General features: G+C 35.9%; 1 long non-coding RNA gene across 1 annotated transcript; it reads left to right on the forward strand.

The window, feature by feature from the left end:
• Positions 1 to 1,141: 1,141 nt before the first annotated feature.
• Positions 1,142 to 2,561, forward strand: LOC116006051. The gene is made up of 2 exons (XR_004095039.1): positions 1,142 to 1,621; positions 1,722 to 2,561. It is a non-coding gene; the product is annotated as an uncharacterized LOC116006051 (long non-coding RNA).
• Positions 2,562 to 27,145: the final 24,584 nt, after the last annotated feature.

A 27,145-nucleotide genomic window follows, 5' to 3' on the forward strand; every position in this document is an offset into this window, starting at 1 on the left:
GTTTGTTAGTGTGTGGAGAATACAATAATTTCTTCTGTAATTCCGGTGTATCAATATCCACTTATTTCTTGTTTACTCGTGCTTATTGTTTTCTATATATTTTCGTGAACTTTGTATCGTTCTATGATGTTAGGTAGAATATATTGCTTTATGTGCTCAAAATCTTAATACAGTACTCAAATTGATTGTTAGGCAGTGTGTCTAGCTTAGGTAAGAAATTTTGAATGGAAGTAGGTGAAAATGGGTGAGAGGTCAGAAGGGGACACTCTTTGTTTGTTGTGAAGCTAATTTTTCATCTGCAGTGTGCTGGTCCCTACCAGCAAGCTTGCATGCATGTATGTACACAATAAGATACAATTATCAAGGCAGCCACCAACCCCCATCACACATTTTACTTTTTTTTTAGGTAATTTTTTTTCCTTATCCTATTGTCATTACTATTAATGCATTAGCTGGCTGGCTGAGCAGGTTGTGCTTTGTCTTGCTGTTTGGATGCCAAACTTTCTTTCTCTGTTCAGTTTTGTTATTTATATTTATTCAATTCACTGGATATATGCTTTTGAGATAGTAATTAAATTAAAGCCTTCATTCATATATATGCTGTTTCCACTTTACTGCTGGACTTTCTTGCACTGCATTTCAATGGTTACTAATAATGTCTTAACAGAAGAATGGGGGAGAATTGAATAAGAACATAATATATAAGCAATACTCCATTCTGGAAGCTAAGGTTATTTTGCTGGAAAGATTATGGTTACTTAACCTAACCACCTTGGATGGCTGACTGCTGTTTGGTGTTTCTGTAGCTAAACAAGAAGCTGGGTTTGTATCCTTTTTCCAGCATCTTTTCGACCTCCTCGAATTGCAGTCCTTTGGTTTCAGGTACGAGGAAGAAGATGGCCACAAGTCCAGTGAGTGAACAGCCTGCAAACAAGAGGAATGTCCCTGAAGTGCCAATAGCCTCTATGAGAATCAAGAAAGTGAGTGAGACGACGAGATTTGAAACCCAGTTAGCTACTGTGGTTATTCCTCCTCCAACACCGCGGTATCTCAAAGGGTAAATCTCTGAATTCACAACCCATGGCAGTCCTTTGGTTTCAGGAATGAGGAAGAAGAGGAACAGTCCTTTGCTGTAGTAGCTAACTGGGTTTCAAATCTCGTCGTCTCACTCACTTTCTTGACTCTCATAGAGGCTATTGGCACTTCAGGGACATTCCTCTTGTTTGCAGGCTGTTCACTCATTGGACTTGTGGCCATCTTCTTCCTCGTACTTGAAACCAAAGGACTGCAATTCGAGGAGGTCGAAAAGATGCTGGAAAAAGGATACAAACCAACCCAGCTTGTTGTTTAGCTGCAACAGAAACACCAAACAGCAGTCAGCCGTCCAAGGTGGTCGAAAGGGTAAATCTCAGAGTTCACGACCCATGGCAGTGTCCCCATCCCAGGAGCGTAGGATATGATGAACAATCCAAGGAGCAAGACTGCAAAGATCCCATATTTGCTGGGGCTGCCTTCTGTGTACCATGATCGCCCTTCTGACTGGCACAAGTGTTTCACTTCATCCATCACAGATAAACAGGCTCCTGGATTATACTGTTGTTAAGATCAGAATCCAGAAATGGTAAGAATTTTGCAGGAAAGTGTAATATAGAAGATAATTTTGAGTTAGAAAGTGTACAGATAAAACGAACTAACTTACTTTGCCGGTTTTGTTAGAGCAGAAGGCAACAGTGGTGAGAGGTGGCATGCTGATGCACACACGAGTAGCAGCTCCAAGATGACGGTTGATTATTTGATCCAGGTGTGAATAAGAAATTGGAGCAGGTTGAATTGAGTCCAAATTGTTGGGATTGGGAGAGGCTCACTGGCGGGGAATGTTGAGAGGTGAGATAAAGGAGGCCAGATAAGAGAGTCAAACAGCTTATGATCCCGAACATGGAGATGATCATCAGCCTCCTCCTCCCATACCTGTCTACAAGCTGCATAGTGTAGGATTGATGAATGACCATACCCATCTGGGAGACTCAGGAAGGGAGAGCATCAACACAAATTGAACTAAAGCTGGCAATCCGGCTGCTCCAAGCATCCAACGCCAGGTGCCAATGTATTAAGGGATGGATATGGATATCAGTTGAGTATGAGTATGCAAAGAAAGGATATGGCTAATTACCCTGGTGAATGCTAAGTTAATGTGAGAAAGACAAAACCTGTCCCGACAAGCCATTAATGCTAACCAGAGCACCTCTGAGATATAAAGGGGGGAAGTGTTGGACACAACATCAGCTATAAGAATCCACCTTTTTCTTCCATACTTATCGCTCATCCACCCCCCAGTGCAGATCCCACAATCACAATTCTTTCCTTCACATCATCAAATTAAAGGATAAGATCAGAATATGTTAACAGGATCGAACATATATATTAATCATGATCAGTACTACGTTAGTTTACTTGCCTGAAGCCATGTTTGGTCCAGGACAGTTTTGAAATCTTCCTTGATATACAACAGAGCTCCAGAAATAACACCTTTTACATATATAGCATCTTCATTACTAGTCCGATATGATCCCGTGCAAATTATTAACATACAAGACCAGATTCTTTGTGGTATAGTGGGAAAAGATTAAACAAATATTAAACTGAGGATTTTGTGGATAGTGTTTACCAATGTCATAACCAAAGAGAAGGCCTCCAATGCCAGCAGACATGGCAAGGCGCATGATGTAAGGTGTTTTACGAGATTTCTCCCAACATTCTGTGAATTTTGTTTTATCTGCACCAACTTTTTCAGATCTCTCTTCATGGTTGATAATTGATAAGATGATGAGGAACCTAAACTAGTTACAACATGTTTGGTTCACGGAATGGATTTGGAGGGAATAGGATGTTATTCCATAAAGAATAGAACATGAACTGTATTCTATTGGTTGGTTCGCTGAAAAAATAGACTTTAGGAATTGTATTCCAACGTTTGGTTGGTTAAAGGAATAGAAATGGAATATATATTTAAAAGACATAAATACCCTTATACAATTATTATTATTATTATTATTATTATTATTATTATTATTCCATCATATTTTTATATAATATTATTCTATAGCAATTACAATATTAATAAAATGATCTATAAATTATGAAATAAAATATTAAAATATTTATATAAATAACAAAATTTTTCAAAGAACATTTAATAATATTTAGAAGAAGAGATTATAAAGTCTTCAGGAAGTTGGTTTGAAATGTGTGTATCTCCTTATTTCAAGGGGTCTTCCTACAACAAATGATCATATTCAGTACTTCTAATATTACTATAAAATGTGATGAGATTATCCTGAGGAGAATACAAGCTCTATATGCCATTCGAAGCAGCCAAAAAGATGCAAAGTGGCCACTCACTTCTAGTGCAACAAGAACACTAAGAACGCAATCACTCATGGGCATCTTTCCACTAGAAAATTCAAGAAATTCGATCATCATTTTGCTGGAAATAAACAACAAATGTTGTATTATGAATGAACCAAATGAGCTTTTAGATTCCTCAGCTAAACCTGTACTTAGATTTCATTTCATTTTTATATTTATTTATTTAAATGTGTATATTGTGAATTATTTGGAAAGAGTTATTTATTTTTTGGTATAAAATTTAAAAAATTATACCAACACTTGATTATTTGTATAATATTTAATTAATCTATATTAAATATTAATCTTATTTTAATCGTCTTGATGAGATTATTATTTATGTTTAATAATATAAATATAACAAAAATATATAAATACATAAAAACAATATAAAAGATTAAAACGAAATAAACAAAAAATAATAGGTTCAAAACAAGAATATATATATTTTTTAAAAATAGTGTAGATGAACAATGTTGCGCCATATTTGGCTCAATACTGTTCACTATCAGAAAAAATTTGTCATTTTACCATTCTTACGAAATATTACTACGAAAATAATATTTTTATAAAAAAATAAGTTTGATTTAGAGTGTTGTGAATTGTGATCTAAATATATTTTAAGTTTAATTAAGGATAGAATAGTAAATAAGAAAATTTGGGGGAACTCAGAAATAGGTTAATACCAAGGGGGTTCTAGTAATAAGTATTACCTTTGCAACGGTAATAGCTCATTCCCAGGAACAATGTTCCGGGAATAAAAAGCATTACCAAACAAAGGAATAGGTCTATTCCGAGGAATGCTATGCCATTTCAGGCCTATTTCGCGAACCAAACATGCTATTAGTGTAGTATTTAAAGGAAATGGAATAACAATATTTAAAACCCAAACAAAACAAGATTAAAGATGCAACTATCCCATTCATCTCAAATGAAGGCCAAATTCGAGAATTCAGTAAATTGTCTAAAATGGAAATAAAATCAAAGTCCTGCGTAATTAGTACATGCTCAGTGTCCTGAATTTTATCTTTGTTTGTTAGGATTTTATATTTATCTTAACTAGTATTTTTTCCCGCGCGTTACACGGAATGAATTTTGTTATAATATTTTAAGAATATTTGTATCGATATATAATTATATAAATTATAATATCGAATATTATATAGTGAAATGGATGAAATTGGTTGGATCGATTATGTTTTCTGATGTCATTCTTGCTTGAATTCGAGCAAATAATCGCTCAATTATTCGTGCGATGCACGGATAAATTATTTTTAATTATATATTTAGATGAAAAAATTATAAAGAATTCAAATATTGAACGTGTACATTTATTTGGTTATAAGATTAGTGCAAAAGTATTACTCAATTAATTGAATAATATATGATTCGTCTGTCTGTAATTATCTTAAAAAGATCGATATATAATATGATTTATGTAATTATATTATTACTAAAATAAATATGAAAAAAATGATAAATAATTTAATTATAATTATTATAAAAGCACATAACATACAAGAGCAGATTCTTTGTGGTATAGTAGGAAAAGAATAAACAAAAATTAAATTGGGGATTTTGTGGATAGTGTTTACCAGTGTCATAACCAAAGAGAAGGCCTCCAATGCCAGCAGACATGGCAAGGCGCATGATGTAAGGTGTTTTACGAGATGTCTCCCAGCATTCTGTGAATTTTGTTTTATCCGCACCAGCTTTTTCAGGACCTCTCTCCATTGACGATATGATATGATGATCGATGAAGAACGTAACGCTAGTTTCAGTGTAGTATTTAAAGGAAATGAGAATACAGGGAGGGAATAACAATTTTCAAAACCCAAACTAAAGGTGTGTTTGAAAACCCGGAAAATAACTTTTAGAAAATATTTTCTGAAAAATGAGTCATTTTTCAGAAAATATTTTCCTTTCCGTTGTTTGGTTGCATTTCAGAAAACTGTATTGATGTGTTTGGTTCATTTTCTGGAAACTGAGCAAATTGTAACCCAAAGTTAAAATCACATATTCTATCAATTATTATCATTATTTATCCAAATAATTCAAGAGACATCGTTTTAAACAAGCAAAAATAGTGTTATTTAAACCAGAGAGTTTCTGGTTTCCGGTCGGAGTTGAGACTCTCTGGTTTTCGATCGGAAACCAGAGATGATTTCCGATTGGTTTCTGATCAGAAACGGAGTTTCTTATGATTTCCGATGGCGTGGTTTGCTTGAAGATGATGAAGGTCCTGAGTTATTCTTTATTGAGTAGCAAGAAGATTTGAAGATGGAGAATGATGGATGAGAGAAACGTTGCCTGGAAAATGACTTCCCTAAAATTTTGGGGGAAGTCATTTTTCCATAAAATGACCCCTATTTTCCTTTGATCAAAGATTATTTTCCATTGACTTTTGTTTTCCATGTTTTGCCAAACACAAGAAGCCCGGAAAATGTTTTCCACCGGGTTTCCACACACCCTAAGCAAGATTAAAGATGCAACTATCCCATTCATCTCAAATGAAGGTCAAATTCTAGAATTCAGTAAACTGTCTAAAATGGAATAAAATCAAAGTCGTAAATCTGGGCAAATTCGGGAATCCAGGTCTTGCGACATGTTCGATCGAGTGAATGTGATGAGAACTGTGTGAATTATATTGAATAATATAATGTATTTATAAAAATACAAACTTCAAGTATATATATAATGAAGGATTCACAGAGTCTAGGAATGAGAGTCATATTCTTACTCAAATACATAGAGTTCTAATACTCCACCTCAAGTACACGGTAAGCTAGTAACCTGTAGCTTGTCTCTAAGAAAAAGAAAATCTAGAATTATGCAAAGCCTTAGTAAAAATGTCAACAAGTTAGTCTTTGGTTGAAATAAAATTAGTTTTTTTTTTTTTTTTTGTTGAAATTGAATTAGCTTGAATGTCTCCAGAAGCAACTCTGTCTCTAACAAATGATATTCAATCTCCATATGTTTGGTGCGAGTATGGAAGATTGGATTTGCACACATGTATGTAGCACCAAGATTGTCACACCATAATTTACGAACAGGAATATTTGGACATGAATCTCATGCAGCAATGATAAAATCTGGGGATTTTATCATTCAGATTACCTCAGCACAGATATATATGCTAGAGCTTTATACTCATCCTCAATGGAAGATCTAGCAACAGTTCTTTATTTCTTACAAACCCAAGAGACAAGATTAGATCCAAGAAACACAACATAACCACTAGTTGATTTCCGGTCTTTAGGACAGCTAGCCCAATCAGAATCAGAAAACACATGAAGATCCCTAGATCCTGATTTACATATGCAAAGACCAAAAGAAATAGTGCCTTTAACATACCTCAGTACATGCTTCAGTTGTTCCCAATGTGAGACTGTAGGAACATACATATGTTGACAAAGTTGATTTACAGCAAAAGACAAGTCAAGTTGTGTGGCTGTGAGATATTATAGGGCCCAGCTAAACTCCTATACTGAGTGGGATCATTATACAAATCTACATTGAAGGGAACATATTTCGAGAAAGGAATAAGAGTAGTTAGAGATTTGCAATATGTCATGCCAACACGTTTTGAAATATCTGTCATTTACCTCTATTGAGAAAGCAATATTCCATCATCAATTTTAACTGTTTCAATTCCAAGGCAAAACCCAGGTTCATCAAAATTCCTAATTTTGAATGCAGCAGATAATATAGATATCATGACATTTACTAGATCCTGATCACTTCTCATCACAAGTATATCATCAACATAAACCAACAGATACACAAAGGCAGAATCCTGCGAATAATAGAACAAAGACAGACTCATCTATTTTGGATGCCTTAAACCCAACAGAGAGTAGAAACGTGTGTAGGCCATTAAACCAAGCCTAGGAACTTGTTTTAGAGCATATAAGAAGCGTTTCAACAGACAGACATGATTAGGAAATTAAGTATCAACATAACCAGGGGCTGCCGTATATAGATAGTCCCAGCTAAATTACATTCAGAAAAGTATTGTGAACATCAAGCTGTCTAATAACCCAACTAAAAGACAAAGCCAAAGATAAGAGTAACCTGATAGTAGTGGACTTGACCACAGGACTGAAAGTGTCAAAGAAATCTTGACCACGAACTTGATTGAACCCTTTTGCCACTAATCGAGCCTTGTGTCTCTCAATAAAACCATCAGTCTTTCGTTTCATATGAAAGACCCATTTACAACTATTAACATATTCATATATGATTTTGAAGGAACTAGGAACCATGTTTGATTTTGTAGCAGAGCATTAAACTCTTGATCCATAGCCTCACACCACTCAATTTACTTAGCCGCCTGTGTGTAACAGGTGGGCTCAATAGGACAAACCTATGTAGTGAGGACCATAGGAAGATCACTAGATTGACTTCTGGTGGCTATGGCATGAGTCCGTGTAGCAGGCTGAGTAGACCGTCCTTGAAGCATATCTCCATTGCACTTGTCCCCGGTTGCTTCGAATCAAGCTCATATGCTATCCTTTATGCCCGAAATTTTTCAAAACACTAAAGTTTACACATATATAGGGCTTTGCAACACATTAGCACATTTCTAAGCATTTTCATCATAAAACAACCACAAAGGATTCCAAATACGCACAACACAACACCAAAATGACCCATAAAAGTATGCATTTTTAGCACTTATCAGGAGTCATAATCTAACTCAAATACAAGAGTCTTAATAAATGTTGGCAAGAATCAAGCTTAACTCGTGATCTTCTAATACTAGAATCTGTTTGAAACACTTGATCACCTCCATCCACAATTGATCACCCTTCCAGTGCAATTATCATTGGTAGTGACACGGCAACAATATATAGTTCTCATCAAATAAGCATTTCTTACTCAACCTAATAATGTGTTATTGCACATTATTTATAAATTTTGTTGCATGATGGAGGTTATCATGGGTAGTGACACGGCAAAAAAATATAGTTCTCGGATTGCTTGTATTTATCTTAAGTTTAATTTGTTAGGATTTTGTATTTATCGTAATTTCATAGAATTAATTTTGTATTTATCTTACTTTCTTAAGATTACTAGTTTTATACGCGCATTGCGCGTATGGGTTTATGCCCAATGTTTATATTTAAATAAATATTTGAAGGTATATCAATGCAAGATTATATAAGAGAAGTTTATACATGGGTAATTGAATGTCGAATTTTTTTTATTTAAATATCTAACTCAAAGTATATGAATCCAAGATAATATAGAAAATTCATTATAATTATTACTAAAATAAATGTTTGCAACCTTGTAAAATCGATAGTCTAAATATTTGGTCAAATGATAGTCTAAATAAATACTACTTTTCATTTGAATTTTTCTAAGTGTTCTTAATTCTCTTTTGAGTAACATTGTCATTGTCTTTATCTTTACTATTTGTTCTCTTCCTTTTTGTTGGTAGTGTGTTATTTGCAATTCGGTTATTGTTGGTAGCATAGATGAAAACGTCATGCAATGAGATTATGATATAGGAACTATGGACTTTCCTTTAGGTGTTCTGCTTGGGGTTCATTTGGTTCAACCATTATTGTTGAATGAGTTATTGTGGATAAAGAAAACCATAGTTTAAGAAAAAAGATTAAATAAATTAATAAAAATTTGAAAATTTAAAATATTATATATTCTAAAGATATTAAAAGGTAGTTTCTCACTTCAATTTGCTGGGTAATGGGTTATTTGAGTACTTTCATTGTCAACAAATCCCCCAAGTAGTTAATATGATGTACTTTCATTGTCAACAAATCCCCCAAGTAGTTAATATGATTGGTTTCAAACTATTACAAATCCCCCAAGTAGTTAATATGATTGGTTTCAAACTATTGTTTTTTTATTTTTTTCATGGTATTAAAGAAATACATATGTATCATTTTTTTTGTAACTACTAATTTATTTAATTCAATAAGAGTAAAATAGAGTGTTTCCGCTTCAATTTGTTGGGTTATTATTTGAGTACTCTATTTGTCAACCAATCCCCAAGTAGTTAATATAATTAGCTTCAAATTGTTTTAAATTATTTTTTCATAGTATTAATAAAATACTTGGTAAATAAATATATAACATTATTTTGTACTATAACTTTGATATTTAATTACAAGATATTGTAAAAATAAGATAATGGACAATGTAATGAATATCAATTGATAAATTTGAATGTAAATCATCTTTGAATGAGAGAAAATAAAGACAATATAACTAATGAAATTATTTCTCTTATTTAATTTAATTTTTTTTAATGAATAATTTTTTCAAATAAAGGTATTGTAGACACATAATTCTAATTTTTTTTTAAAAACATACATAATTCTAAATTAAAGAAATACATATGTATCATTTTTTGTTGTAACTACTAATTTATTTAATTTAATAAGAGTAAATAGAGTGAGAAACTTAATTATGTCAAATTTGATTGAAATGAGGTTCGAACCTAAGATCTTTCTTATAGAAATTAATGGGTAAGTTAAATGTTAACGGAATATTAACAAAGAAGAGAATATTTAACGAAAAACTTAACGGATAATCATAAAAGTAAGGTTAAATTGGGTAATCTCTATTAATAATATTAATCTGAATTATCTTAACCATTTATTTGATTAAATAATTCATCTGAACCATCCATTTGATTAAATAATTTGACCGCCATTTTTTCTACCCATTTTAGGCCTAACTCTCTTGGGCTCTTATTAGTATAGTAGATTCTATTAGGGGAGACCATCTAGGATAAGTCCCTGAAGCCCGTCTCCCAGTAAGGCTCGAGCTACAACGTTCCACTAAACCACAATGTCATTGGTCATAATTGATCATCTTATTCAGCATTCCTTCGATTTTCTACCTTATTCATAATTGATCTCCATATTTATAGAGTAGAGTTTTAGTAATTAGTATTATTGCTGAATTATTTTCAAGAATATACCTAAAAAAAACAACTAAACAAATACAAAATTAATCCTAACAAATTAAAATAAACATAAATAATAAAATATTCCTAAGAAATTAAACTAAACCTAATATCATAATTAACTAATAAAACTAATTCTAAAATATTTTTTGGGTAAAAACTCAATCATGATTCACTGTGCACAACATTATATACTTAGATTTTAATGTATTTTGCAAACATGTATGGCGTGATCCATTTGGATGTTGGACTTGTATTAGATTATCTAGCCCTATACTTGAAACCATTATTTATTAATGAATGCTATGTAACCTATGTTTTTATTATATGTTGGAGTTTATTACCGAAATAGTCCCTCGACTATTGCGAAATTACTAATTTGGTTCTCAACAATTTTTCGTGCCCAATTAAGTCCCCCGACTTTGAAAATTTTAACCAATTTGGTCCTCTATTTATTTTGCCGTTAAAAATTGGGACCAAATTGGTAAATTTGCTATAGTCAAGGGACCAAATTGGTAAATTTGTTATAGTCAAGGGACCATTTCAGTGAAAAATTAACTACCAATTTGGTCTCTTGACTATAAAAATGGCTGTTTGGTAATAAACTCTATGGCCCTGTTTGGTAAATGGTTGTTGGCTGACTTGGTTGGCTGTTTGGGTTAGAAGGTATGATTTGTTGATAATATTAGCTGATTGTAGAAAGTTGTTTGATAAATTAGCTGTTAGCTGATAGCTGTTTGGTATAATTTCTTTTTACAAAAAGCTAATTGAAAAGGCTGTTTTGAGTAGCCTTTTGAATTTTAACATTTTGGAGTTGCAAAAAGCTTATTAACCAAACAACTAATAGTGGTCAAATAACCAAACAGGGCCTATATATTGTTATACATATGCTTCACATTAGCCAAATTATATGCATTATTTGTTGTATTGTGTTTCCATGAAAATGGGATACGAATAGAGTGATTCCATAATCATGAATTTTATTAGGTAAAATTGATAGTCAATAATTAATTGGTGAAAGAGTTTATTACCGAAATGGTCCCTCGACTATTGCGAAATTACCAATTTGGTCCTCGACAAATTTTCGTGCCGAATTAAGTCCCTAGACTTTGAAAATTTTAACCAATTTGGTCCTCCGTTTATTTTGCCGTTAAACATCCGTTAAAATCGGGATCAAATTGGTAATTTTGCAATAGTCAAGGGACCAAATTGGTAATTTTGCTATAGTCAAGGGACTATTTCAGTGAAAAATTAATTATCAACTTGGTCCTTTGACTATAGCAAAATTACCAATTTGGTCCCTTGACTATTGCAAATTTACCAATTTGGTCCCTTGATTATTGCAAATTTACCAATTTGGTCCAATTTTAACGGATGTTTAACGGCAAAATAAACAAAGGACCAAATTGGTTAAAATTTTCAAAGTCGAGGGACTTAATTGGGCACGAAAAATTATCGATGACCAAATTGGTAATTTCACAATAGTCGAGAGACCATTTTGGCAATAAACTCTTGGTGAAATTCACATAATTAAAGGGATAAAATCAAATATTAATTATTTTGCAATAAAAGGTGACGATAAGGTTGATGAATGATCATACATGTCTAATAGGAATTAGGATGATTACAATATATGATTAAATAAAATTGCCAAGGACCTTGTAGTCCAGTGGCATCAAACCCTTTCCTTCATACGGGAGGTGGTGGGTTCGAGCCTCAGCTTGTAATAGAGTTAGTATTACAATAAGAATGTATTTACAATATAGAATGGTAACTGTGTAAGTGAAGAAAAAAAAGAAAAGAAAAGAAACTTTACAAATTACAGAAGAACTAATCTAATGGATAAATAACTTCTTCAAAAAAGTTTACAATTTACATAAACCATAATCTTTTGCATGCTCAATAACCTAACCTATTAACACACTATACAGTAAACATTGGAACCAAGAAGCTCTAAGCGTAGTTGACACTTGACAGGATTGCTAATAGACATCTCTTGACAGGATTGCTATTGTTATCCATATGTTCAAGCCTAGAAATATTGATAGCAATTGGAGTTTTTGCTTCATATTCTGACAAGAATACCTGCTGTTAAAAATAAAAAGAATATTAGACAAATGTTTACTGTAATATTTAGTTATGATTGAATTATTATAGAGTAAGACAACAATTCAAACTATACATCTAAAATGCCTCGTCTAAATCCTCGCCATCTCCACTAGTCTCCTGCTTAGATGTATGGTCATTGTCTGGGATATCAAGTACCTCGGGATAATGTGCATCAACCAATGTATGATCATTCATAATCTTCATAACCACAAAAACGTTATGAAGATTATCAAATTACTCCTTCTGACAACAATCTTGAAAACCATTGCAATACCACATAATGCTTCAATTCCCAGTGGCAGTTTCTTAGTTAACTAAACAATTGACATATATGGTGAATAAGCTAATCAAAAATTAAACATTTGAGAAAAAAATTGGAAAATAGATTTAATACATACCTCCAGATATTTTTCCTTTAGCTGCACGGTTGTCATGCCTATTAGTTCGTTGCACTCTCTATCCCATAGAAGCAATGGCACATTGCCATCCTTATCTACAACCCTCACTTTCAATAAATTAATTAGTCTATGTAAAAAAATAAGTATAAATATCTAAGTGAATATAAAACTTACCTTTCTTTAACTTGTAGGAACTCAGGTAAATCCTCATTGATAAGTATCTGAGTAGCATCGTAAGAGCTTGACAACTTTATATCACCAACTGCATATTAATAAAATGTCATAAAAAATTCAGAAAAAAATAAGATGCAAATAAAAATGTCACAAATAATTCAAGAAAATAAATAGTTCAAATTAAAAAAAAAAAAAAACTCACTGTTTATGCAGTGGTTGGCTCTACAAAACTGCAACAATATTATTAGAGGAACATTAATTTTTTATTTGAACCATGGTTCAATATTTGAAACGTGATCGTCCCACACTGTACACTTCAACTGATTACCCCTATAAATATTTAACAAATACTAATAATATTATCCATTAAAAAATTTTCTTATTAAGTAATATGAAACAAAAAAAGCTAACAGAGTTATATATACATATATTCTTACCTTGCATCTTCTATGAGAAAATCAATTAACCTTGAAGGCTTGCCTGCAACTATTTTTCCAAGAGTGGAGTATATTTCTTTGACCCTACCCATAGCAATATAGCATCTACATTTAAAAAAAGAGAGGTTATAATTAAGTGACTAATACGTAAGAAAAACAATACATGTAGAAAACAGATTGGCTCTGTTTGGTAAATAATCAGCCTATCAGTCAATTTTGGCTTATTTGACCACTATTAGTTGTTTGGTTAATAAACTTTTTGCAACTCCAAAATGCTAAAATTCAAAAGGCTACTCAAAACAGCCTTTTCATCAATTGGCTTTTTGAGAAAAGAAATTATACCAAACAGCTATCAGCTAACAACTAATTTATCAAACAACTTTCTACAATCAGCTAATATTATCAACAAATCATACCTTCTAACCCAAACAGCCAACCAAATCAGCCAACAGTCATTTACCAAACAGGGCCATTGTAGAAAACTAACCGATAAGCTCCTTATCATTAAAATCTTCATTGGATTTCAAATATGAAAAAGATTTTAGAGGATACATGATACTGGAAAAGTTGATTTGTTTGTACTCCTTAACTATGGTAGCATAGTTAAATTTTATCATGAACTTGTTGTTGTTGGTCTTATATGTGTAAAAGTTCATGATAACTAAGAATTTTTTGATACAATATACATTGTGTTTTAAGGGTGTGCAAACTTTAGTAAATTTTTGGTTAGCGAACAAATCGACAAAATTCGGCTAACCGTTTTTTAACAAAACTTTTTCGGTTCGGTTAATGGTTAAAGGTTTTCTAAAATTACGGTTAACCAAAATTATATATATAATCTACTGTGTAAAATCTCAATAAATTTGTAGTGTTGTTATAGACTTATAGTATTGTTTTTGTATATTTTCTTATTGATTTATTATTATATGTATTATTTCAATTGGATTTTTTATTATAGGTATTTGATAGAACTAAATTGTTCTGTATCTTTGTGTGTATCACAGTAAATGCAAAATATAGAAATAGATGCAAGAATTTAGCCCCGGCCAATAGCCATTTTATTCACTGATCTTGAATCAAGCAGCCAGCCTAGAGAGCATGCCTCCTATATCTTTGTGTGTAGCACAGTAAATGCAAAATATAGAAATAGATGCAAGAATTTAGCCCCGGCCAATGGCCATTTTATTCACTGATCTTGAATAAAATATGACATGTAATGAACTTCTCCAATGGGAAAAAATTAAACAAAGTATTAGTACGTATGATCAGAATAAATAAAGTACTACCACTGTGGTTGTAGGATTAACACAATCAAAATGTGGTAATTAACACAATATATATATTTTTTCTTTTTATCTTTACATAAACAGAATAAGAATAAATAAAGTATAGAAAAAGTATCTATATTGAGTGTAAAATAGACATACATAAGCATCATATCTTTCAAATGATTACTTAGAAAAAATCTGAATTTCTGCGAGTAAAAGCTTTAATATGCATTAACATTCAAAGATTGTACATGATGTATGGCATTAATTATAAAGCAATTAATGTCATACAATTTGAAAACTATCCTCTAGGTTCTTGAAATTAAAAAAAAAAAAATTAAAATGGTGAAACTTAGCTGAACTATAATAGTAGACAAGAGATAATTAAAATTTCTTCAGGTAAATATATGATGAATTTTATTGTCTAAAAAGCATTTAAAATACTATAACTATTACTGCATTATAGGGTTCTATAAGTGATGAATGACAGCCTAATCTGGCAGTGACCAAACCGGGAGATGCACGGTGCTTGCTAGATGAATTCTCTTCAAACCATTGTTCTAAGAAAGTAAAGTAGACTAGGCTGAAGTGCATTGTGAAACTAGATTAGTGTGTGTATTGAAATGTGCATCTTGAAGGTACATTGTTCTGACCAAAAGAGTCAGAATTGAAATTGCATGAGAATAAAAATGAAACTACGTGAGATTGAGTAAGTCATCATGGCACATAATAGTAGTTGAAAAAAGGCATCAGATTTTTTAAGTCATCATATGGGAAATCTATGAGAAGGATGAGGCACTAATCTGATGTGCTTACTATGTAAGGATATTTTTACACCTAAAAATATTGCTAATATAGTGTTATATAATATCATGATAGTTTGGGGACTTCTGGGTGGCTGTAACCATATCTGGTATTGAGTGTTCCAATGATTGGTACTATGGCTCCTGCTGGTCTACGGGTTGCAACAAAAAACTTGCTATGTCAGAAGGATTGATTGATTGAATAAGTGTTCCAGCTGTCTTAGGAGTTTGTTTGTTGGGATTTAAGGTATAAGCTTATAATTAGGCCGGGTTGTGGAAATTAGACAATGTTCTGACTTAAAGTGGCAGTACTGGAATTGGTTAATTGCTTGGACAGTTTTCATAACACATTGCAATGTGCATGTGATACTGTTGAGATGTTTTGATTTTTGTAAGCTTTGGAAACTAATATGATGCATTTTAAGAAGAAATGACTTTATAATTATATTTAAAAAATGTTTTTAAGTAACCAATAAGCATAATTAGAATAGACATGATGATGTAAAAGTAGCTGTAGTTGCCTATCATTTCTTTTTAACACATAGTCATAGAAGACAGCAATAAGCATACTTTGTCTATAAATATATTTCACTGAAAATGTTATGGTCATGTTTAATCAAGCACCAAAAAGCCATGTGAAATCACATACCTTATAGATGTATTCGCAATAAAATCTGAGATAGACAGACATCATATAACACTAGCAAATCCAATTACCTAAATTTAAAATACAATATATAATTAGTGTTTAACATATATCATTTAGGCATAGGTCTGACATTTATTTAGAGTATAAATGACATGATTGATTTAAAAAAAAATCAGTTTGGACCTCCAAGGAACGTGGTAGTCTGAAATTCAGAAATTATATGTACAAATTATGAATAATTAACCACATAGGATTTTAGATTCAGTTGATAACAAAAAAAAAAACATATGGGATACTTGGCAGACTTGACACACATGTATGAGAGTCTTCCTTTTACATGTTGTTTTCTTATTCTTGAGCGTACTTATTACCGTAGTATTAGTACTTTGGAACATTAAAATCCAGATTATTGATTTTTTAAAGTAACTAGGTAAAAACTTATCAACTGGAATGCAAAAATGATGCATGTGACACAAGGATGGTTTTATGCTCAAATTATAAATTTACTTAACCATCTCAAATTAAAATTAAGGCAGCATACTGTATTATGTGTGTATGCAGAATGCAGATATAAATATTTCATATTATAGATGAATATAATTAGGGTGCGTTTGGTTCGCACATGGGAATCGGAATCGGAATGGGTATCAAATACTTGGTAATGGTAATGGGTTTTGGTGAAAGTATTTAACATGTTTGGTAATTGGGTGGAATGAGAATGATTATTAATAGTTGAGAAAGAAATGAGGAAGGGGGATGAAACCCTTATTTAATAAGGGTATGTGTTTTGTCATTAATAGGGTATTCCAAACCCATAGTAGCATTCACAAAACCTATCAACCAAACACAAACAATCACTTTCATACCCATTCTTTATGCCTAAACCCACCAACCAAACACACTCTTAAAGTTCCAACTAATTATTACCAGCTCACTATATTAACTATCAGAACGGCCTTAGGCCTTAGATAGATCTTTGAAGATTACCTCTATAGGAGTAGTGCCAACATCAATAACAACTGCACCAGGCTTTAACCAACTGCCCCGAACCAGATTAGGCAGTCCTAAGGCTACAATTAAAATATCAGCTTCACGGGCAATTAAAAACAGATTCCCTAATCGTAAGCCTAACTATAAGTAAACAGATAAATTCAAAAGTGTAGATCTGCACCACTTTACAGTACACTTGGAATCACACCATTTGTATAGGTAAACAAATCAGTTCAAAAATGTAGATCTACACCACTAAACAGTACATGCAACTCACAATTTCTATAAAATTTTTAAAAAAAATTAAGGATAGACGATTGCATCATTTTAACCCTTCATTTTTCAAGATATCAGTACAAAACTCTCTCTCTCTTAATAAATTGCATAGAATTAAACACATTATCACGCTAATTTTTAACATCAATTCAACTAATTACATGCAAAAACAAGTACACAAACAGTAGAAACTAAAACCTACTTACCTACCTAGCTTCACTTCTAGCGAAGAGAGTATCGTCTACAAATTGATACTGATTTGATTTCCGGTAACCAACACTCACGATCGGAAAATACAGAGAGAGACATAGCGTGAAGGAGATAGAGAGACAAGTGAGAATGATCTTCAATCGGAAAATAGAGAGAGAGAGAGATATAGCGACAGAGAGATACTGACAGAAGTGAGAGATGGGGAAATGGGGAAGTGCCGAAATGGGAATGACTGATGCGTCTATATACCCTTGCTGCTTTTGTTTTTTGTTTTTTTGTTTTTTGTTTTTTCCTATTATTATTATTATTATTATTATTATTATTATTACATTTTTATATTATTACATTATTAATAATTATATTCAATGAATACATAGGGTTAATAAAACTTACCTACATTAAGAATAAAACTTTTTTAGCCCTATAGTTGTATTCATTGAATTTTATTGTTTTGTTTTCAGGGAATGATATCCCAACATAATATTGTTTTGTTATATATATATATATCTTCGTCTATATTTAATCATAATATATAAATATTTGTAATAATTTTCTATCCTTTTGTCTTATAAAATGAAAATTCAGAATCAATTCTCACTTTTAGTTCAAATGACTGTCACATCGATATGAAAAACAACATTCGGGATTAAGGATTGCATTGCAAGTCAGGGCTTTGCAAATTTTTCCAGTCATTCTAAAGTTTATAGTACGGAATTCCTAAACAGTTTAAGGTGTTATGGTGTACAAACAATTTTCTATCATTAAAGGTGGAATCACCCGTGATGCTTTTTGAGGAATATTGACCACTCGTTGGGTCTTTGTAATGGAACACGATTTATTGTGTCCAAATTAGGAAACCATGTCATTGAAGCTAAAATCATTTGTGGACAACATGCAGGGACAAATGTATTGATCCCACCTTTGACATTGATTCTCCTTTTAAATTTCAAAACAAACAATTTCCCCTTTTTTTCGATCTACTTTCGGTCATTTTTCACTCAACTTTTTCATCAAATCTTCCATCCTACTCCTACATATTAGTCCCACAAGAAACACCAAAATGAAAACCAACAAAAGCAACAAAAATGCACAAGAAACAAAGACAATTATTCACAAGATAACCTTGGGGTGCATCCCAAGAAGCGCCGCGTTTATTGTCCTTGGCTAGACTCAACATTTCCTCCTCAATCATTGTCATTAACCTTTGGTTGGAAGTACTTGGGAGTCCAAGTGTTTTTCCACACCAATTTCTCAACTTCCCATCTAGGTTTGGTCTTGGTTTTCACCTTGACCATTTCCTTTAAAGCTCCTTTTTCCTTCCTTCACAACATTGGCCCTTTCGGTTTTTGCCTTTTCACCATCAAACCGTAGTGTGATTTCTCCCGTGCCCACGTCAATTAAAGCTCGGCAAGTGGACAAGAATGGCCTACCTAAGATCAACAAACCAAAGGGTTCGTCTCTTCCCATTTCACAAACTACGAAGTCTACGGGCACTAAAAATTCTACAACTCTAACTAGCACGTCCTTCGCCAAACCTTTGGGATACTGAGTGGTCCCATCAGCTAAACGAAGGGTGAGTCTAGTTGGACTCAAACATGACAAATTCAATCTTTCAAATACACTCAACGCCATGAGATTAATAGAGGCTCCGAGATCGGCCAAAGCTTTCGGGAATTCCATATCCTTGATGGAACATGGAACTACAAAAGCTCTGGGGTCACCCTTTTTCATTGGGCACCCCGTAGAAATGAGAGCCGAGGTCTCTTTACTTAAATAAGCAAATTCCTCAATATTGTCATTCTCAAACATTTCTTTCCATTGGGCATCGCAATGAAATTTTTGCAATAAAGCATTAAATATACCTTTGCGAGCCCTTGAATCTTTCTTTGGGGCATTGGATTGGTGCTTTGGAAGTACCTTTTCTTTCTCTTTGCTCCCGAGATCACAAGAGGTGATCTCTTCATTTCCTTTGTTTGATAGACCACAAGAGGTGGTCACATTTCCTCCTTCTAATTGACATTCTCGGCTACAAGAGGTAGCCTCCTTTGCTTCTTTTTCTTGGAAATCACAAGAGGCGATTTTCTTCTTCCCATCAAGCCATGGACCACAAGAGGTAGTCCTCTCTACTCCCAATTCTTTTCTCTTCTCTTCACAACCACAAATCCCACACACAACATCCATCGGATCATACCCTTCATGTCCATCTTCTTCAATAGTGGTTATGGCATTTACTCTCTCCTTCGGATTATTCTCCTTATTACTAGACAATTGCCCGTAATGCCTTTTGGACATCATTTTGAACATTTGGGAGATTTGGTTCTCAATTGTCTTCAACGTTGCCTTCGCTTCTTGCCTTAAGCCCGCTATTTCCTGCCTTATATCTTGAGTAATTTTGTGCTTAAGATTCACTCGGTTGTTCTTAAGCTCTAAAATAGCCTTCGATGGCCTTTCATCCAATTCTCTTATGTCATCTCTTCTTTGCATAGGGTGATCCAATTGGGAAGTAAAATTTGGTCTATTGTGAGTCATCTGAGTTCTACTTCCTTGATTTGGGCCATAAGTAATTCGGCCTCTCTCACTTTGACCATAAGTGGGTTTGCCACCTTGGTTCATATTGGGCCTCCCATGGTATCCCCTTACGTTGTTCCATCCTTCGCCTTGTTCCTGTTAGGAACATCATGTAATAGGTTTTGATGATACCAACTGTTAAGTAAGAATCCCCAAGTCTCGATACATAGGCAAAACAATGTAAGTTCGATAAGTAAACTAAGAGCGAAAATACAACCGAGTAATTTGAGCTCAACTCGGGAAATATTTAAGCTTAAGGTAAACTTGTTTGAACAACTTAGAAGTTTTCGTGTTGTAAGCAAACAGATAGATCAGAAGCAGGCACGAGACAACTCTGGAGGAATAAGGGTCTACGAGACATCAACTAAGTCTCGAGACACAAGCCAAGTTCGAGAGGTAAGGACCTCTCGATATACCTATCGAGTTCGAGACGTAAAGAATATTCGAGAGATAGACCTCTCGATACATGGGATTGAAACATCAAGTGGTCGAGACATCTTTTATGGTCTCGATAAACCGGCACTTCTCCAAGAGGCTGAATGTTAGTCAACATGTGCAGATAAAATACTCTAAGTTTGGAGAAGAAGAATATCATGGAGATAAAATATTGAAGAGGTGCTGAGCGGGAGGTTTCAAAATGGACGGAAGTGGATGACACGTCAGACCTCCACCACAAACGGTCAAGAAGTGCACCAATCCTGAAGTGGTCAGATTCCCCAAACAAGGAATGATGGGAACACAAAAAGAGTAACTTTATCCAAAAGAAGCAAGTGATGCATGAACTCAAGAAAGTGGAATATGGAATATTCACTACAAAACAAAAGGCTCAAGTTACAAGACCACTACTCCATGAAAAATGCTGAAATTGTGCAAAGACCCATGTTCGGCGTGGGAGACCAATTTCAAACGGAATAGTTTTCCCTCCAACGGAACTATTCTTCTACTCTCATATATAAGGACGTAAAGACACAGAAGAAAGAGGGGGTTGTGAAAGAGGTCAAGAGGTTAACAAGAGGTGTCTGATAAAAACGTTCCAGTGCAAAGTGCTTAACTTGGAATATCATCCTGATATTCAATACAGCGAGAGAACACATCTTAGTGTTCGAAGAGAGTTACAAAGCTAAACTGTCATACATCCAGAAGGTGACCAAAGCTGCTCTACATCAAAGTTGATTCAACGATAGCTTGTGGTCAGATTGGAGATTGTTACATTCAACTGTGACTATCAACAACGTCTTGCTTTGGATTAAGCAAGGGAGGTGGAGTATCCTGGCTGCTGTCCGAGCGAAAGAAACCTGAGGCTTGACGCGGGCTTGGTGATCAAAGGTCAAGTGCTCGAGAGGTGGAGTAACTGGAAGCGGGGAGAAAAACCTGAGGAGAGGCGGAGTAACCTGGCTGCTGTCCGAGCGAAAGAAACCTGAGGCTTGACGCGGGCTTGGTGATCAAAGGTCAAGTGCTCGAGAGGTGGAGTAACTGGAAGCGGGGAGAAAAACCTGAGGAGAGGCGGAGTAACCTGGCTGCTGTCCGAGCGAAAGAAACCTGAGGCTTGACGCGGGCTTGGTGATCAAAGGTCAAGTGCTCGAGAGGTGGAGTAACTGGAAGCGGGGAGAAAAACCTGAGGAGAGGCGGAGTAACCTGGCTGCTGTCCGAGCGAAAGAAACCTGAGGCTTGACGCGGGCTTGGTGATCAAAGGTCAAGTGCTCGAGAGGTGGAGTAACTGGAAGCGGGGAGAAAAACCTGAGGAGAGGCGGAGTAACCTGGCTGCTGTCCGAGCGAAAGAAACCTGAGGCTTGACGCGGGCTTGGTGATCAAAGGTCAAGTGCTCGAGAGGTGGAGTAACTGGAAGCGGGGAGAAAAACCTGAGGAGAGGCGGAGTAACCTGGCTGCTGTCCGAGCGAAAGAAACCTGAGGCTTGACGCGGGCTTGGTGATCAAAGGTCAAGTGCTCGAGAGGTGGAGTAACTGGAAGCGGGGAGAAAAACCTGAGGCTTGAGGCGGGCTTGGTGATCAAAGCTCAAGCGCTCGTTATTGTACTAGAAAGGGAAGTTTTTAGTGCAATCCTTCCAGGGAGTTTCTGGAAGAAGAGTGGAAGTAGGCGGGTTGGCCGAACCACTTAAAAATCTCTCTTGCATTTACTTACTGTTTTCATCTCTCGCTAACTTCTCGATTGCACTGCATATAATCACACCTCTCGAACTAACTAAAACTCGTGCTAACTAAAAGGGGATAACATTTCCGCTGCGCATAAAACTTTGTCTTCACCTCGTGAGGTATCGAACCTAAACATCCTAAGTTCAATACACACGAGAGGTCGAAAAGATTTGCAAAATCTTATACAAGTCTATTCACCCCCCCCCCTAGACTTGTACCCCATCCCCTTGGGACCAACAATTGGTATCAGAGCAAGTTCTCTGATCGATATAAACCTTTGTTTATATTGCCTAGAGATCCTTCTTTGAAAAATCTTCTTAAATATTTTCAAAGCACGAGATAATTTTTCAATATGGATAGCATGTTGTCGAGACATCTTCTCTTTGATCTTAGCAGGTTTGACGACTGGAAAACACGCATGCTTGCGTACTTATCAGCCCTCCATGATGAGATGGCCGAGGTTATAACTTCTGGACCAGTCAAGATCCTAATGGTTAATACTGCTGCAGTTCAAACCCAAGAAACACCAAAGTACATCCCAAAACCTAGGGAAGAATGGACCAGTGATGATAGGAAGAGAAACAACCTGGACAATATTGCCAAGGATATTCTCTTCAGAGCTATAGACGAAACCATCTTCCCAAAAGTGAGGAAGTGCAAAACGGCAAAAGAGGTATGGGATACTTTGATGTTAATTGGTGAAGGTGACGAACAGGAAAAGGAAAACAAGCTCACCGTGGCCATGAAGAAGTTCGAAGACTTCAAGATGAAGCCAGGAGAGAGCATCGACAGCATGGAGTCTCGGTTCATGAAGCTCACAACCGAGATCAGTGACCTTGAAAAGGAGATCCCACAAAAGGAGCTGAACCTGAAGGTCTTACGTGGCCTCACTAAGGAGTGGGAAGTAAAGGTGATCACGATGAGAGATCACCGAGATCTGAAGGAAACCACAACAGACAAACTCTTCCGGGATCTCAAAGCCTTCGAGTTCGAGATGTTCCCAAGAGATGAGGACATTGTGGATCGACGAAACGTAGCACTTGTTGCTGAGCAACCATCCACATCTTCAAGGTCAGACTCTAATCCTATGAATGTTATGTCTGACGAACAGTTTGCTCTCTTTGTGAGAAAGTTCAGGAAATACATGAAGATGAACCAGGAGAGCAACAAAAGTTCACCTTCCTCCTCAAGAAGGAAAAATGAGAGATATCCATCCAGAAGGACGGAGGAGGAAAATCAGGGTCTATGCTACAACTGTAGAAGACCGGGACATTTCAAGGCCGAATGCCCTTACCCACTAGTAAGCAAGCATCAGGGCCAAGAAGGCAAGGATTCCAAGAGAATAGAGGAATCCAGGGAGAAGCCAACACAAGGTGGCTTCAAAGGATCATCAAAGACGTATCAGCGCAGGAAGGCGCTTGTTGCTGAAGAATTCGAGAGGACAATCGAGGAGTCCGAGACGTCGAGCTCCAGCGAAAGCAGCAGCAGCTCAGAGGATGAGAGGGGGCTCATCTGCTTATACACCGAGGAAGAGGAGAATCAATGCCTAATGGCCATTGACAACGAGGTAACCTCTACTCCTACATCTCGCTGCTCTACTTCTACCTCTCGTTGTTCTTCATTTAAAAGCGATGAGGACCCCTTCGAGATGTTGGAATCGCTCAGAAGGAACCTTAACATCGCCAATAGCACTCATGCTAGAGTGATGGATGAAAACAGCAAGCTAACTGCTGAAAGAGATATGCTTAAGAACGTCTCGAAAGAGAATTTGGAGCTGACTCTCAAAGTAAGTGAGTTAGAAGCCAAAGTAATCCTACTATCTGAAGAGTGCAAAGCTCGAGAGACGAGAGAGCTTAATCTTCGAAAGGTCATAGCATCATACACTAATTCCTCCAAAGCTATGGAGAAAATGGTGGTTGATCACAGACCTACAAGTGATAGAACCGGTCTAGGGTTCCATCAAGACCATCTCTCGAGAGATAAACAGACCAATGGTTTGGGAACTTCAAGAAATGGAGGATCTCAACCCAAACCAAATAAAGGTCATAAAGGACCAACAGAAAAGACCAGAGTAGCTATTCATAAACCGTCCCTATACACCAGCAATGGAAAGTATAGGAAAGCTACGAAGAATGGCCGGGTAAACAATATCGAGAGATCACCTTGCTATCTCTCGCAAGGCCATTCCAAGTACAAAAAGAGCTACACTCCATATAATGCACCTCAAGGCAAATATGGAAGGTCTGAGATCCACATAGTTAGGAACTCACGGATGGAGAAAGGAAGACTCTATCCATCTAGTGAGAATTGGTCATCAAATCACAAGTTCTGGAAGAAACCTCACTTTCAGCAATTTCACATGACCAAACAGCGTATGAAAGGCATGGTGCATAAGCCGGTCGAAAAGTCTCTACCTAAGTTGATTTATGCACCAAAGAGGCCTAAAACCTTTGCTAGCATTCCTTATAATTATCAAACGTACAATGGCTACATTGCGCCTAGGCCTGGAATAATGGGCACAAGGTATAAATGGATGCCTAAACTCACTAACCCACCAGGACCCAAAGTTTGGGTACCTAAACTTGCTTGATTTCCTTGCAGGACACCAGGGACGTGTGGTTCATTGACAGTGGATGTTCGAGACATATGACTGGAAATCTAACACTGCTTGAGAACATCCAACCTATCGAAGGTCCCTTGGTGACATTTGGCGACAACGAGAAGAAGGGGCGCACAAGAGCTGTTGGTGAAATCCAAAAGAATGAGCTGGTTATTAAAGGAGTGTCCTACGTTGAGGGGCTCAAGTTCAATCTCCTTAGTACAAGCCAGTTCTGTGACAAGGGCCACAAAGTTGTCTTCACCAAAAGCAAATGTCAGATTATGAACGAGGAATCTCTCGAAGTCGTCTTGGAAGCAGCAAGGAAAGGAAACATGTACATAGTGGATTGGAGGTCTGCAAAACCATCCCTATGTATGCTAGCAAGGAGCAAGGAAGATTTATGCTGGGATTGGCATAGTAAGCTTAGTCATCTGAACTTCAAGACTATCAACAAGCTTACTAAGAGGAACTTAGTGGAAGGACTGCCCAAAGTGACGTTTCGAAAGGATAAAATTTGTGAGGCATGTCAACGTTGCAAACAGATCAAATCCTCCTTCAAGAGCAAAGCCGAGACATCATCCACTAGACCATTAAGTCTTCTTCACATGGACTTATTTGGCCCAGTGGATCCACCCAGCATAAAGGGAAAGAAGTACACTCTTGTGGTAGTGGATGACTACACAAGATTCACTTGGACCGTGTTCTTAACCAAGAAAAGCGAGACAAAAATTGCCCTACCAAATCTCTTGAAACAAGTTCAAGTTGAAAAGGAAGTCTCGATACTAAAGATCCGGTCAGATCAAGGTGGAGAGTTCGTTAATCAAGTAATCGAGAGCTACTGCAACGAGAACGGAATTCATCATCAACTATCAGCTGCTCGAACACCTCAACAAAACGGGGTTGCTGAAAGAAGGAACAGAACTCTCAAAGAAGCCGCAAGGACCATGCTCTCGCAAGCCAACATATCACAAGGATTTTGGGCAGAAGCAATCAACACAGCGTGCTACACCCAAAATCGGTCCTTGATAGTAAAAGGAGTTGGAAAGACTCCATATGAGTTGTGGAATGGAAGAAAACCGAATGTAAGCCACTTCCACTCATTCGGGTGCAAATGCTATATTCACAACAATGGGAAGACTCAACGAAGAACTTTTGAAGAAAAGGCAGATGATGGAGTATTTCTGGGATACTCATCGACAAGCAAAGCACTCAGAGTCTTCAACAAGCGGAGTTTGGTGGTTGAAGAGTCCATACATGTTACCTTTGATGAAAGGGCATCAACAGATCAACCATCAAAGACAACGGAAGCTGCTGAGGAAGATCAGCCAGAGTCTATCGAGAGATCAAACTTACCTCTCGAAGACAAGCAGTCGATAGTTCGAGACGTAGCAGAACTCCAGTCAGAATCAGATGATGAAGAGTCTACCAAGAAGAAAGCGCCTGACTCAGTTGATCAAAACCAGATCATAGATGTTCAACCCATATCTCAACCTTCAATGGAAGTATCAACTGAGGAGCCGCAACCCGACCTAAGATGGCTGAGAAGTCACCCTACTGATCAAGTGATCGGAGATGTACGTGACAGAGTTCGAACCAGATCAGCTTACAGAGAAAGCATGTTTGCTTGTTTTCTATCTCAAATAGAGCCTAAGGTGATCGATGAGGCTCTAAGCGACGCAGATTGGGTGCAAGCAATGCAAGAGGAACTTCATCAGTTCGAGAGGAACGACGTTTGGGAACTAGTTCCGAGACCTCATCATCAGAATGTCATTGGTACAAAGTGGGTTTTCAGAAACAAGATGAATGAGGATGGAATTATTGTTAGAAACAAGGCCAGACTTGTTGCCAAAGGCTACTGTCAGGAGGAAGGAATAGATTTTGATGAAACCTTCGCTCCAGTGGCACGTCTCGAAGCCATACGCATCTTTCTCGCATATGCCGCCTTCAAAGACTTTAAGGTATATCAAATGGATGTCAAGAGCGCTTTTCTGAACGGACTTCTCGAAGAAGAGGTGTACGTTGAACAACCTNTCAGCCCTCCATGATGAGATGGCCGAAGTTATAACATCTGGAGCAGTCAAGATCATGATGGTAAACACGACTGCTGAGCAAACCAGAGATACACCAAAGTATGTCCCCAAACCTAGGGAAGAATGGACAAGTGATGAT

The sequence above is a fragment of the Ipomoea triloba genome, chromosome 15 (genome assembly GCF_003576645.1).
Source record: "Ipomoea triloba cultivar NCNSP0323 chromosome 15, ASM357664v1".
Taxonomy (NCBI): domain Eukaryota; kingdom Viridiplantae; phylum Streptophyta; class Magnoliopsida; order Solanales; family Convolvulaceae; genus Ipomoea; species Ipomoea triloba.